This window comes from Chiloscyllium punctatum, chromosome 50, assembly GCF_047496795.1.
Source record: "Chiloscyllium punctatum isolate Juve2018m chromosome 50, sChiPun1.3, whole genome shotgun sequence".
Taxonomy (NCBI): Eukaryota; Metazoa; Chordata; class Chondrichthyes; order Orectolobiformes; family Hemiscylliidae; genus Chiloscyllium; species Chiloscyllium punctatum.
In genome coordinates, this window is record NC_092788.1 from 37,236,207 (window position 1) to 37,249,809 (window position 13,603).

The window sequence follows — 13,603 nt, forward strand, 5'->3', positions numbered from 1 at the left end:
CTCTGCTGTCATGATCGCGTTCGCCTCCCGCGCGGAAAATCGCAAACAGCTCTGCTGTTCCAAAGCGATTTGTGCTTTTACTGGAACCGAATGGAGACTATTATTTCATCGCTGTTGTGAAACAAAGTCCTGCGGTGACTCGACTCGTCGTTATTTGGTTTTCTGTCCAATGGGAAAATCGTTCCAATGAATTTCGGTGTCATATGTTATTGAATTTCTCCCATTTCCTTCATTTCCGTCCTGGAGTCATCAGAAGGAAAAGGTAATCTAATCGAGACTGTGAATGGTGAAATTCACTTTTTATGGCCCGTTCTTATGATGTTCTTTCTATCTCTCTTTTCAGCATTGTCTGGAAAGTGGTGGTGCACTAACGCTGCAGTATGTTTGAAAGAGCAGTTTGGAATTGCCCTGTTGTTAGTTGTGAGATTACTTTATGACTCATGCCCTCGGACTGTGACACATTTAGCATTCATGCATCTCTCTGTATGAAAATGCATTCGGCATGCCAGTTTTGTTTGTGTTCCGTGAAAAATGCTTTCTGTTTTGCGATTCGCTCAGCACATTACGAGTTAACAGGGTTTCTGAGGTAACTTCGAGCAGCAAAACTCCTCAATTGAGGTCTTGGAAAATTTCACGGAGTATGGTCAGTCGGGGCAAAATTAAGGAAGTTGTTCGTATCTGCAGTGTTTCACAATACTACCTTTCCCGTGAGCAGTCGAACAGACTAAACGATTGTGCCACAGACTGCGATGGAAAACTCCGCTAAAAAGTAATCCTTTAAAGCCGGTGTTAGCAACACGACGTTATGGGGGTACACGGCGTGGAAACAGATATTTAGGTGTATCTCATCCATGCTCACCACATAACCAAAATTAAACAAGTCCCGTTCCCCAGCATTTGGCCCCAATCCCTCTAAACCCATCCTGTCCAGAAACTCATCCGATTACCTTTGCAATTTTCTGAGTGTAATAGCCTTCTCCACTTCCTCTGGGAGCTCATTCCATACACGCACAACCTTCTGTGTGGGAAATGTGCCTCAGGTCGTTTGTCAATTTCAGCCCACTCACCTTAAACCTATGCTCTCGAGTTTTCAACTCACCCCAATTTGGGTAAAACACAGAAATACTCAGTTTACAACCCTTCCATAAGACAATATCGCAGCCGTTACGCTGCAGGGAAAGTCGTCCCAGCTTATTCCACCTCGCCCTCCGGTCCAAACATTGACGAAATCATTGTCTATATATTGTCATCAATCTCACGGCAGCCGCGGCTGGTTTCTGTTGTGTAGTGGTCATCACGTTCGCCTAACACGCGAAAGGTCCCTAGTTCGAAACTGGGCAGAAACTGCTTTGTTCGTCAACTGCAGCCTTTTACATGGACAAGAACGGAGCTTTCTTGCTTGCTTTCCCATCTGCAAACCTGCCTTCGAATTTGCTTGAAAGAATCTGCTCTCGTAGTGAAATGTAAGGCAACTCCATTTAATTACTGTGTAAAGCATTATAAAGTTTTTCTCCAACCTGGTTCTGATGCATATGCCATTCTGTTTGAGAGTGTCCTTGCCGCGTTCTGATCCTTCCACGAAAAGCAGTACCGCATTTGCATTCCTTGCGCAGGCGGCCCGGTTCAAAGGCAGGGAAGAAGCTGCTGCGCTGGTGTCACAGCGCACCACGGATTCCTGAACTTGTCTGTCTGTCAAATGTACCCCAAAGTCGTCTCTGAAAGGCCTCATTTGGAAGCTGTCTGTCGTTATTCAACGCGCGAGAGTTGGTACCAGATTCCTGAATCATATTTTGGGGCAGTTCGCACGTTAGTGGCTCATTCAATCAGCAACAGCAATGAAATAATTTACACTCTCAGAGGAACCTTTGAACTTGTGCTTTCATAGCGCCGCTAATATTAAGGTGCGCCCCGAGATCTAAGCCATGTTGGAACTGAAACGGAGGAATCGACAGAGAGGCTACAGAATGACATCGCATCCATTTGGTTTTCTTTAAATCACTGACGAGCAGGAAAATGTAAAAGGGGAGAGCGAGTGGGGAAGTGAGGCGGTTGCAGCTCTGGTAAAAGTCCTTCTTTGTGATTCACTCCGCAAACAGAGACTTGAAGGTGACTCAGAGGCGTGTGAGCTCTTCACATCGAGATCAAAAAGCACTCAAGGGCAGTTAGCACCTCTTCCGGAGTGGGGGTGGGGTGAGGTAATTACCTTTTGACTTCTGTTCCTATGTTCAGAAACTGCCTTTTCGATTGACTTGAACAGAAACTGCATTTCCAATAAGCACCATGGAAGTTAGCAAAATTTATTGAATCGCTTCTCGTCGATTCCCGCACAGGTTTCCGACTCAGTTGGTATCCACGTGGCTCATGTCCAGGAGTGAGCATCTCTGCAGCAAATTGCACTGTTAAAGTAAAAGGCACGGAAAGTGGCATCTCGAACCGGCCCCGAGGTCAGAGCATGCTCACAATGTGATGTGTCGTTCTCGGATTGTAATGCGACCTCCGGTTTTAGGGTGGAGAACATTCTTTGGGACCCTTCTTCTGCAAAACAGACACAGTGACTGAATAAATGCTGCACGGTTTGATGTGGAACACGGCCTGCTCAGCTTTGAGCATTTTCCCTGTAGTCAGGTGTGTTTCGTGTTCCGTGTAAACGTGTAAGTCGTCCTGTTTCGAGCAATGTGTGAAATCATTTAGCAAAGCAAGAATCGAAATTGTAGTAATGTCTAGCAGCTCATGGTTATTTGACCGAAGTGTCCAAGTGTCTCTGCTGTCATGATCGCGTTCGCCTCCCGCGCGGAAAATCGCAAACAGCTCTGCTGTTCCAAAGCGATTTGTGCTTTTACTGGAACCGAATGGAGACTATTATTTCATCGCTGTTGTGAAACAAAGTCCTGCGGTGACTCGACTCGTCGTTATTTGGTTTTCTGTCCAATGGGAAAATCGTTCCAATGAATTTCGGTGTCATATGTTATTGAATTTCTCCCATTTCCTTCATTTCCGTCCTGGAGTCATCAGAAGGAAAAGGTAATCTAATCGAGACTGTGAATGGTGAAATTCACTTTTTATGGCCCGTTCTTATGATGTTCTTTCTATCTCTCTTTTCAGCATTGTCTGGAAAGTGGTGGTGCACTAACGCTGCAGTATGTTTGAAAGAGTAGTTTGGAATTGCCCTGTTTTTAGTTGTGAGATTACTTTATGACTCATGCCCTCGGACTGTGACACATTTAGCATTCATGCATCTCTCTGTCTGAAAATGCATTCGGCATGCCAGTTTTGTTTGTGTTCCGTGAAAAATGCTTTCTGTTTTGCGATTCGCTCAGCACATTACGAGTTAACAGGGTTTCTGAGGTAAGTTCGAGCAGCAAAACTCCTCAATTGAGGTCTGGGAAAATTTCACGGAGTATGGTCAGTCGGGGCAAAATTAAGGAAGTTGTTCGTATCTGCAGTGTTTCACAATACTACCTTTCCCGTGAGCAGTCGAACAGACTAAACGATTGTGCCACAGACTGCGATGGAAAACTCCGCTAAAAAGTAATCCTTTACAGCCAGTGTTAGCAACAAGACGTTATGGGGGTACACGGCGTGGAAACAGATATTTAGGTGTATCTCATCCATGCTCACCACATAACCAAAATTAAACAAGTCCCGTTCCCCAGCATTTGGCCCCAATCCCTCTAAACCCATCCTGTCCAGAAACTCATCCGATTACCTTTGCAATTTTCTGAGTGTAATAGCCTTCTCCACTTCCTCTGGGAGCTCATTCCATACACGCACAACCTTCTGTGTGGGAAATGTGCCTCAGGTCGTTTGTCAATATCAGCCCACTCACCTTAAACCTATGCTCTCGAGTTTTCAACTCACCCCAATTTGGGTAAAACACAGAAATACTCAGTTTACAACCCTTCCATAAGATCGTATCGCAGCCGTTCCGCTGCAGGGAAAGTCGTCCCAGCTTATTACACCTCGCCCTCCGGTCCAAACATTGACGAAATCATTGTCTATATATTGTCATCAATCTCACGGCAGCCGCGGCTGGTTTCTGTAGTGTAGTGGTCATCCCGTTCGCCTAACACGCGAAAGGTCCCTAGTTCGAAACTGGGCAGAAACTGCTTTGTTCGTCAACTGCAGCCTTTTACATGGACAAGAACGGAGCTTTCTTGCTTGCTTTCCCATCTGCAAACCTGCCTTCGAATTTGCTTGAAAGAATCTGCTCTCGTAGTGAAATGTAAGGCAACTCCATTTAATTACTGTGTAAAGCATTATAAAGTTTTTCTGCAACCTGGTTCTGATGCATATGCCATTCTGTTTGAGAGTGTCCTTGCCGCGTTCTGATCCTTCCACGAAAAGCAGTACCGCATTTGCATTCCTTGCGCAGGCGGCCCGGTTCAAAGGCAGGGAAGAAGCTGCTGCGCTGGTGTCACAGCGCACCACGGATTCCTGAACTTGTCTGTCTGTCAAATGTACCCCAAAGTCGTCTCTGAAAGGCCTCATTTGGAAGCTGTCTGTCGTTATTCAACGCGCGAGAGTTGGTACCAGATTCCTGAATCATATTTTGGGGCAGTTCGCACGTTAGTGGCTCATTCAATCAGCAACAGCAATGAAATAATTTACACTCTCAGAGGAACCTTTGAACTTGTGCTTTCATAGCGCCGCTAATATTAAGGTGCGCCCCGAGATCTAAGCCATGTTGGAACTGAAACGGAGGATTCGACAGAGAGGCTACAGAATGACATCGCATCCATTTGGTTTTCTTTAAATCACTGACGAGCAGGAAAATGTAAAAGGGGAGAGCGAGTGGGGAAGTGAGGCGGTTGCAGCTCTGGTAAAAGTCCTTCTTTGTGATTCACTCCGCAAACAGAGACTTGAAGGTGACTCAGAGGCGTGTGAGCTCTTCACATCGAGATCAAAAAGCACTCAAGGGCAGTTAGCACCTCTTCCGGAGTGGGGGTGGGGTGAGGTAATTACCTTTTGACTTCTGTTACTATGTTCAGAAACTGCCTTTTCGATTGACTTGAACAGAAACTGCATTTCCAATAAGCACCATGGAAGTTAGCAAAATTTATTGAATCGCTTCTCGTCGATTCCCGCACAGGTTTCCGACTCAGTTGGTATCCACGTGGCTCATGTCCAGGAGTGAACATCTCTGCAGCAAATTGCACGGTTAAAGTAAAAGGCACGGAAAGTGGCATCTCGAACCGGCCCCGAGGTCAGAGCATGCTCACAATGTGATCTGTCGTTCTCGGATTGTAATGCGACCTCCGGTTTTAGGGTGGAGAACATTCTTTGGGACCCTTCTTCTGCAAAACAGACACAGTGACTGAATAAATGCTGCACGGTTTGATGTGGAACACGGCCTGCTCAGCTTTGTGCATTTTCCCTGTAGTCAGGTGTGTTTCGTGTTCCGTGTAAACGTGAAAGTCGTCCTGTTTCGAGCAATGTGTGAAATCATTTACAAAGCAAGAATCGAAATTGTAGTAATGTCTAGCAGCTCATGGTTATTTGACCGAAGTGTCCAAGTGTCTCTGCTGTCATGATCGCGTTCGCCTCCCGCGCGGAAAATCGCAAACAGCTCTGCTGTTCCAAAGCGATTTGTGCTTTTACTGGAACCGAATGGAGACTATTATTTCATCGCTGTTGTGAAACAAAGTCCTGCGGTGACTCGACTCGTCGTTATTTGGTTTTCTGTCCAATGGGAAAATCGTTCCAATGAATTTCGGTGTCATATGTTATTGAATTTCTCCCATTTCCTTCATTTCCGTCCTGGAGTCATCAGAAGGAAAAGGTAATCTAATCGAGACTGTGAATGGTGAAATTCACTTTTTATGGCCCGTTCTTATGATGTTCTTTCTATCTCTCTTTTCAGCATTGTCTGGAAAGTGGTGGTGCACTAACGCTGCAGTATGTTTGAAAGAGTAGTTTGGAATTGCCCTGTTTTTAGTTGTGAGATTACTTTATGACTCATGCCCTCGGACTGTGACACATTTAGCATTCATGCATCTCTCTGTCTGAAAATGCATTCGGCATGCCAGTTTTGTTTGTGTTCCGTGAAAAATGCTTTCTGTTTTGCGCTTCGCTCAGCACATTACGAGTTAACAGGGTTTCTGAGGTAACTTCGAGCAGCAAAACTCCTCAATTGAGGTCTGGGAAAATTTCACGGAGTATGGTCAGTCGGGGCAAAATTAAGGAAGTTGTTCGTATCTGCAGTGTTTCACAATACTACCTTTCCCGTGAGCAGTCGAACAGACTAAACGATTGTGCCACAGACTGCGATGGAAAACTCCGCTAAAAAGTAATCCTTTACAGCCAGTGTTAGCAACAAGACGTTATGGGGGTACACGGCGTGGAAACAGATATTTAGGTGTATCTCATCCATGCTCACCACATAACCAAAATTAAACAAGTCCCGTTCCCCAGCATTTGGCCCCAATCCCTCTAAACCCATCCTGTCCAGAAACTCATCCGATTACCTTTGCAATTTTCTGAGTGTAATAGCCTTCTCCACTTCCTCTGGGAGCTCATTCCATACACGCACATCCTTCTGTGTGGGAAATGTGCCTCAGGTCGTTTGTCAATTTCAGCCCACTCACCTTAAACCTATGCTCTCGAGTTTTCAACTCACCCCAATTTGGGTAAAACACAGAAATACTCAGTTTACAACCCTTCCATAAGATCGTATCGCAGCCGTTCCGCTGCAGGGAAAATCGTCCCAGCTTATTCCACCTCGCCCTCCGGTCCAAACATTGACGAAATCATTGTCTATATATTGTCATCAATCTCACGGCCGCCGCGGCTGGTTTCTGTAGTGTAGTGGTCATCACGTTCGCCTAACACGCGAAAGGTCCCTAGTTCGAAACTGGGCAGAAACTGCTTTGTTCGTCAACTGCAGCCTTTTACATGGACAAGAACGGAGCTTTCTTGCTTGCTTTCCCATCTGCAAACCTGCCTTCGAATTTGCTTGAAAGAATCTGCTCTCGTAGTGAAATGTAAGGCAACTCCATTTAATTACTGTGTAAAGCATTGTAAAGTTTTTCTCCAACCTGGTTCTGATGCATATGCCATTCTGTTTGAGAGTGTCCCTTGCCGCGTTCTGATCCTTCCACGAAAAGCAGTACCGCATTTGCATTCCTTGCGCAGGCGGCCCGGTTCAAAGGCAGGGAAGAAGCTGCTGCGCTGGTGTCACAGCGCACCACGGATTCCTGAACTTGTCTGTCTGTCAAATGTACCCCAAAGTCGTCTCTGAAAGGCCTCATTTGGAAGCTGTCTGTCGTTATTCAACGCGCGAGAGTTGGTACCAGATTCCTGAATCATATTTTGGGGCAGTTCGCACGTTAGTGGCTCATTCAATCAGCAACAGCAATGAAATAATTTACACTCTCAGAGGAACCTTTGAACTTGTGCTTTCATAGCGCCGCTAATATTAAGGTGCGCCCCGAGATCTAAGCCATGTTGGAACTGAAACGGAGGAATCGACAGAGAGGCTACAGAATGACATCGCATCCATTTGGTTTTCTTTAAATCACTGACGAGCAGGAAAATGTAAAAGGGGAGAGCGAGTGGGGAAGTGAGGCGGTTGCAGCTCTGGTAAAAGTCCTTCTTTGTGATTCACTCCGCAAACAGAGACTTGAAGGTGACTCAGAGGCGTGTGAGCTCTTCACATCGAGATCAAAAAGCACTCAAGGGCAGTTAGCACCTCTTCCGGAGTGGGGGTGGGGTGAGGTAATTACCTTTTGACTTCTGTTACTATGTTCAGAAACTGCCTTTTCGATTGACTTGAACAGAAACTGCATTTCCAATAAGCACCATGGAAGTTAGCAAAATTTATTGAATCGCTTCTCGTCGATTCCCGCACAGGTTTCCGACTCAGTTGGTATCCACGTGGCTCATGTCCAGGAGTGAACATCTCTGCAGCAAATTGCACGGTTAAAGTAAAAGGCACGGAAAGTGGCATCTCGAACCGGCCCCGAGGTCAGAGCATGCTCACAATGTGATGTGTCGTTCTCGGATTGTAATGCGACCTCCGGTTTTAGGGTGGAGAACATTCTTTGGGACCCTTCTTCTGCAAAACAGACACAGTGACTGAATAAATGCTGCACGGTTTGATGTGGAACACGGCCTGCTCAGCTTTGTGCATTTTCCCTGTAGTCAGGTGTGTTTCGTGTTCCGTGTAAACGTGAAAGTCGTCCTGTTTCGAGCAATGTGTGAAATCATTTACAAAGCAAGAATCGAAATTGTAGTAATGTCTAGCAGCTCATGGTTATTTGACCGAAGTGTCCAAGTGTCTCTGCTGTCATGATCGCGTTCGCCTCCCGCGCGGAAAATCGCAAACAGCTCTGCTGTTCCAAAGCGATTTGTGCTTTTACTGGAACCGAATGGAGACTATTATTTCATCGCTGTTGTGAAACAAAGTCCTGCGGTGACTCGACTCGTCGTTATTTGGTTTTCTGTCCAATGGGAAAATCGTTCCAATGAATTTCGGTGTCATATGTTATTGAATTTCTCCCATTTCCTTCATTTCCGTCCTGGAGTCATCAGAAGGAAAAGGTAATCTAATCGAGACTGTGAATGGTGAAATTCACTTTTTATGGCCCGTTCTTATGATGTTCTTTCTATCTCTCTTTTCAGCATTGTCTGGAAAGTGGTGGTGCACTAACGCTGCAGTATGTTTGAAAGAGTAGTTTGGAATTGCCCTGTTTTTAGTTGTGAGATTACTTTATGACTCATGCCCTCGGACTGTGACACATTTAGCATTCATGCATCTCTCTGTCTGAAAATGCATTCGGCATGCCAGTTTTGTTTGTGTTCCGTGAAAAATGCTTTCTGTTTTGCGCTTCGCTCAGCACATTACGAGTTAACAGGGTTTCTGAGGTAAGTTCGAGCAGCAAAACTCCTCAATTGAGGTCTGGGAAAATTTCACGGAGTATGGTCAGTCGGGGCAAAATTAAGGAAGTTGTTCGTATCTGCAGTGTTTCACAATACTACCTTTCCCGTGAGCAGTCGAACAGACTAAACGATTGTGCCACAGACTGCGATGGAAAACTCCGCTAAAAAGTAATCCTTTACAGCCAGTGTTAGCAACAAGACGTTATGGGGGTACACGGCGTGGAAACAGATATTTAGGTGTATCTCATCCATGCTCACCACATAACCAAAATTAAACAAGTCCCGTTCCCCAGCATTTGGCCCCAATCCCTCTAAACCCATCCTGTCCAGAAACTCATCCGATTACCTTTGCAATTTTCTGAGTGTAATAGCCTTCTCCACTTCCTCTGGGAGCTCATTCCATACACGCACATCCTTCTGTGTGGGAAATGTGCCTCAGGTCGTTTGTCAATTTCAGCCCACTCACCTTAAACCTATGCTCTCGAGTTTTCAACTCACCCCAATTTGGGTAAAACACAGAAATACTCAGTTTACAACCCTTCCATAAGATCGTATCGCAGCCGTTCCGCTGCAGGGAAAATCGTCCCAGCTTATTCCACCTCGCCCTCCGGTCCAAACATTGACGAAATCATTGTCTATATATTGTCATCAATCTCACGGCCGCCGCGGCTGGTTTCTGTAGTGTAGTGGTCATCACGTTCGCCTAACACGCGAAAGGTCCCTAGTTCGAAACTGGGCAGAAACTGCTTTGTTCGTCAACTGCAGCCTTTTACATGGACAAGAACGGAGCTTTCTTGCTTGCTTTCCCATCTGCAAACCTGCCTTCGAATTTGCTTGAAAGAATCTGCTCTCGTCGTGAAATGTAAGGCAACTCCATTTAATTACTGTGTAAAGCATTATAAAGTTTTTCTGCAACCTGGTTCTGATGCATATGCCATTCTGTTTGAGAGTGTCCTTGCCGCGTTCTGATCCTTCCACGAAAAGCAGTACCGCATTTGCATTCCTTGCGCAGGCGGCCCGGTTCAAAAGCAGGGAAGAAGCTGCTGCGCTGGTGTCACAGCGCACCACGGATTCCTGAACTTGTCTGTCTGTCAAATGTACCCCAAAGTCGTCTCTGAAAGGCCTCATTTGGAAGCTGTCTGTCGTTATTCAACGCGCGAGAGTTGGTACCAGATTCCTGAATCATATTTTGGGGCAGTTCGCACGTTAGTGGCTCATTCAATCAGCAACAGCAATGAAATAATTTACACTCTCAGAGGAACCTTTGAACTTGTGCTTTCATAGCGCCGCTAATATTAAGGTGCGCCCCGAGATCTAAGCCATGTTGGAACTGAAACGGAGGAATCGACAGAGAGGCTACAGAATGACATCGCATCCATTTGGTTTTCTTTAAATCACTGACGAGCAGGAAAATGTAAAAGGGGAGAGCGAGTGGGGAAGTGAGGCGGTTGCAGCTCTGGTAAAAGTCCTTCTTTGTGATTCACTCCGCAAACAGAGACTTGAAGGTGACTCAGAGGCGTGTGAGCTCTTCACATCGAGATCAAAAAGCACTCAAGGGCAGTTAGCACCTCTTCCGGAGTGGGGGTGGGGTGAGGTAATTACCTTTTGACTTCTGTTACTATGTTCAGAAACTGCCTTTTCGATTGACTTGAACAGAAACTGCATTTCCAATAAGCACCATGGAAGTTAGCAAAATTTATTGAATCGCTTCTCGTCGATTCCCGCACAGGTTTCCGACTCAGTTGGTATCCACGTGGCTCATGTCCAGGAGTGAACATCTCTGCAGCAAATTGCACGGTTAAAGTAAAAGGCACGGAAAGTGGCATCTCGAACCGGCCCCGAGGTCAGAGCATGCTCACAATGTGATCTGTCGTTCTCGGATTGTAATGCGACCTCCGGTTTTAGGGTGGAGAACATTCTTTGGGACCCTTCTTCTGCAAAACAGACACAGTGACTGAATAAATGCTGCACGGTTTGATGTGGAACACGGCCTGCTCAGCTTTGTGCATTTTCCCTGTAGTCAGGTGTGTTTCGTGTTCCGTGTAAACGTGAAAGTCGTCCTGTTTCGAGCAATGTGTGAAATCATTTACAAAGCAAGAATCGAAATTGTAGTAATGTCTAGCAGCTCATGGTTATTTGACCGAAGTGTCCAAGTGTCTCTGCTGTCATGATCGCGTTCGCCTCCCGCGCGGAAAATCGCAAACAGCTCTGCTGTTCCAAAGCGATTTGTGCTTTTACTGGAACCGAATGGAGACTATTATTTCATCGCTGTTGTGAAACAAAGTCCTGCGGTGACTCGACTCGTCGTTATTTGGTTTTCTGTCCAATGGGAAAATCGTTCCAATGAATTTCGGTGTCATATGTTATTGAATTTCTCCCATTTCCTTCATTTCCGTCCTGGAGTCATCAGAAGGAAAAGGTAATCTAATCGAGACTGTGAATGGTGAAATTCACTTTTTATGGCCCGTTCTTATGATGTTCTTTCTATCTCTCTTTTCAGCATTGTCTGGAAAGTGGTGGTGCACTAACGCTGCAGTATGTTTGAAAGAGTAGTTTGGAATTGCCCTGTTTTTAGTTGTGAGATTACTTTATGACTCATGCCCTCGGACTGTGACACATTTAGCATTCATGCATCTCTCTGTCTGAAAATGCATTCGGCATGCCAGTTTTGTTTGTGTTCCGTGAAAAATGCTTTCTGTTTTGCGCTTCGCTCAGCACATTACGAGTTAACAGGGTTTCTGAGGTAACTTCGAGCAGCAAAACTCCTCAATTGAGGTCTGGGAAAATTTCACGGAGTATGGTCAGTCGGGGCAAAATTAAGGAAGTTGTTCGTATCTGCAGTGTTTCACAATACTACCTTTCCCGTGAGCAGTCGAACAGACTAAACGATTGTGCCACAGACTGCGATGGAAAACTCCGCTAAAAAGTAATCCTTTACAGCCAGTGTTAGCAACAAGACGTTATGGGGGTACACGGCGTGGAAACAGATATTTAGGTGTATCTCATCCATGCTCACCACATAACCAAAATTAAACAAGTCCCGTTCCCCAGCATTTGGCCCCAATCCCTCTAAACCCATCCTGTCCAGAAACTCATCCGATTACCTTTGCAATTTTCTGAGTGTAATAGCCTTCTCCACTTCCTCTGGGAGCTCATTCCATACACGCACATCCTTCTGTGTGGGAAATGTGCCTCAGGTCGTTTGTCAATTTCAGCCCACTCACCTTAAACCTATGCTCTCGAGTTTTCAACTCACCCCAATTTGGGTAAAACACAGAAATACTCAGTTTACAACCCTTCCATAAGATCGTATCGCAGCCGTTCCGCTGCAGGGAAAATCGTCCCAGCTTATTCCACCTCGCCCTCCGGTCCAAACATTGACGAAATCATTGTCTATATATTGTCATCAATCTCACGGCCGCCGCGGCTGGTTTCTGTAGTGTAGTGGTCATCACGTTCGCCTAACACGCGAAAGGTCCCTAGTTCGAAACTGGGCAGAAACTGCTTTGTTCGTCAACTGCAGCCTTTTACATGGACAAGAACGGAGCTTTCTTGCTTGCTTTCCCATCTGCAAACCTGCCTTCGAATTTGCTTGAAAGAATCTGCTCTCGTAGTGAAATGTAAGGCAACTCCATTTAATTACTGTGTAAAGCATTGTAAAGTTTTTCTCCAACCTGGTTCTGATGCATATGCCATTCTGTTTGAGAGTGTCCCTTGCCGCGTTCTGATCCTTCCACGAAAAGCAGTACCGCATTTGCATTCCTTGCGCAGGCGGCCCGGTTCAAAGGCAGGGAAGAAGCTGCTGCGCTGGTGTCACAGCGCACCACGGATTCCTGAACTTGTCTGTCTGTCAAATGTACCCCAAAGTCGTCTCTGAAAGGCCTCATTTGGAAGCTGTCTGTCGTTATTCAACGCGCGAGAGTTGGTACCAGATTCCTGAATCATATTTTGGGGCAGTTCGCACGTTAGTGGCTCATTCAATCAGCAACAGCAATGAAATAATTTACACTCTCAGAGGAACCTTTGAACTTGTGCTTTCATAGCGCCGCTAATATTAAGGTGCGCCCCGAGATCTAAGCCATGTTGGAACTGAAACGGAGGAATCGACAGAGAGGCTACAGAATGACATCGCATCCATTTGGTTTTCTTTAAATCACTGACGAGCAGGAAAATGTAAAAGGGGAGAGCGAGTGGGGAAGTGAGGCGGTTGCAGCTCTGGTAAAAGTCCTTCTTTGTGATTCACTCCGCAAACAGAGACTTGAAGGTGACTCAGAGGCGTGTGAGCTCTTCACATCGAGATCAAAAAGCACTCAAGGGCAGTTAGCACCTCTTCCGGAGTGGGGGTGGGGTGAGGTAATTACCTTTTGACTTCTGTTACTATGTTCAGAAACTGCCTTTTCGATTGACTTGAACAGAAACTGCATTTCCAATAAGCACCATGGAAGTTAGCAAAATTTATTGAATCGCTTCTCGTCGATTCCCGCACAGGTTTCCGACTCAGTTGGTATCCACGTGGCTCATGTCCAGGAGTGAACATCTCTGCAGCAAATTGCACGGTTAAAGTAAAAGGCACGGAAAGTGGCATCTCGAACCGGCCCCGAGGTCAGAGCATGCTCACAATGTGATGTGTCGTTCTCGGATTGTAATGCGACCTCCGGTTTTAGGGTGGAGAACATTCTTTGGGACCCTTCTTCTGCAAAACAGACACAGTGACTGAATAAATGCT

At 45.9% G+C, this 13,603-nt stretch overlaps 3 non-coding genes across 3 annotated transcripts; all 3 read left to right on the plus strand.

Annotated features, from left to right (window-relative positions):
• Window positions 1-6,790: 6,790 nt before the first annotated feature.
• Window positions 6,791-6,863, plus strand: trnav-aac (transfer RNA valine (anticodon AAC)). Its single transcript has one exon. It is a non-coding gene; the product is annotated as a tRNA-Val (tRNA).
• Window positions 6,864-9,549: 2,686 nt separating this feature from the next.
• On the plus strand, window positions 9,550-9,622 carry trnav-aac (transfer RNA valine (anticodon AAC)). Its single transcript has one exon. It is a non-coding gene; the product is annotated as a tRNA-Val (tRNA).
• Window positions 9,623-12,307: 2,685 nt separating this feature from the next.
• trnav-aac (transfer RNA valine (anticodon AAC)) lies at window positions 12,308-12,380 on the plus strand. The gene has a single exon. It is a non-coding gene; the product is annotated as a tRNA-Val (tRNA).
• The last annotated feature ends 1,223 nt before the right edge of the window (window positions 12,381-13,603 follow it).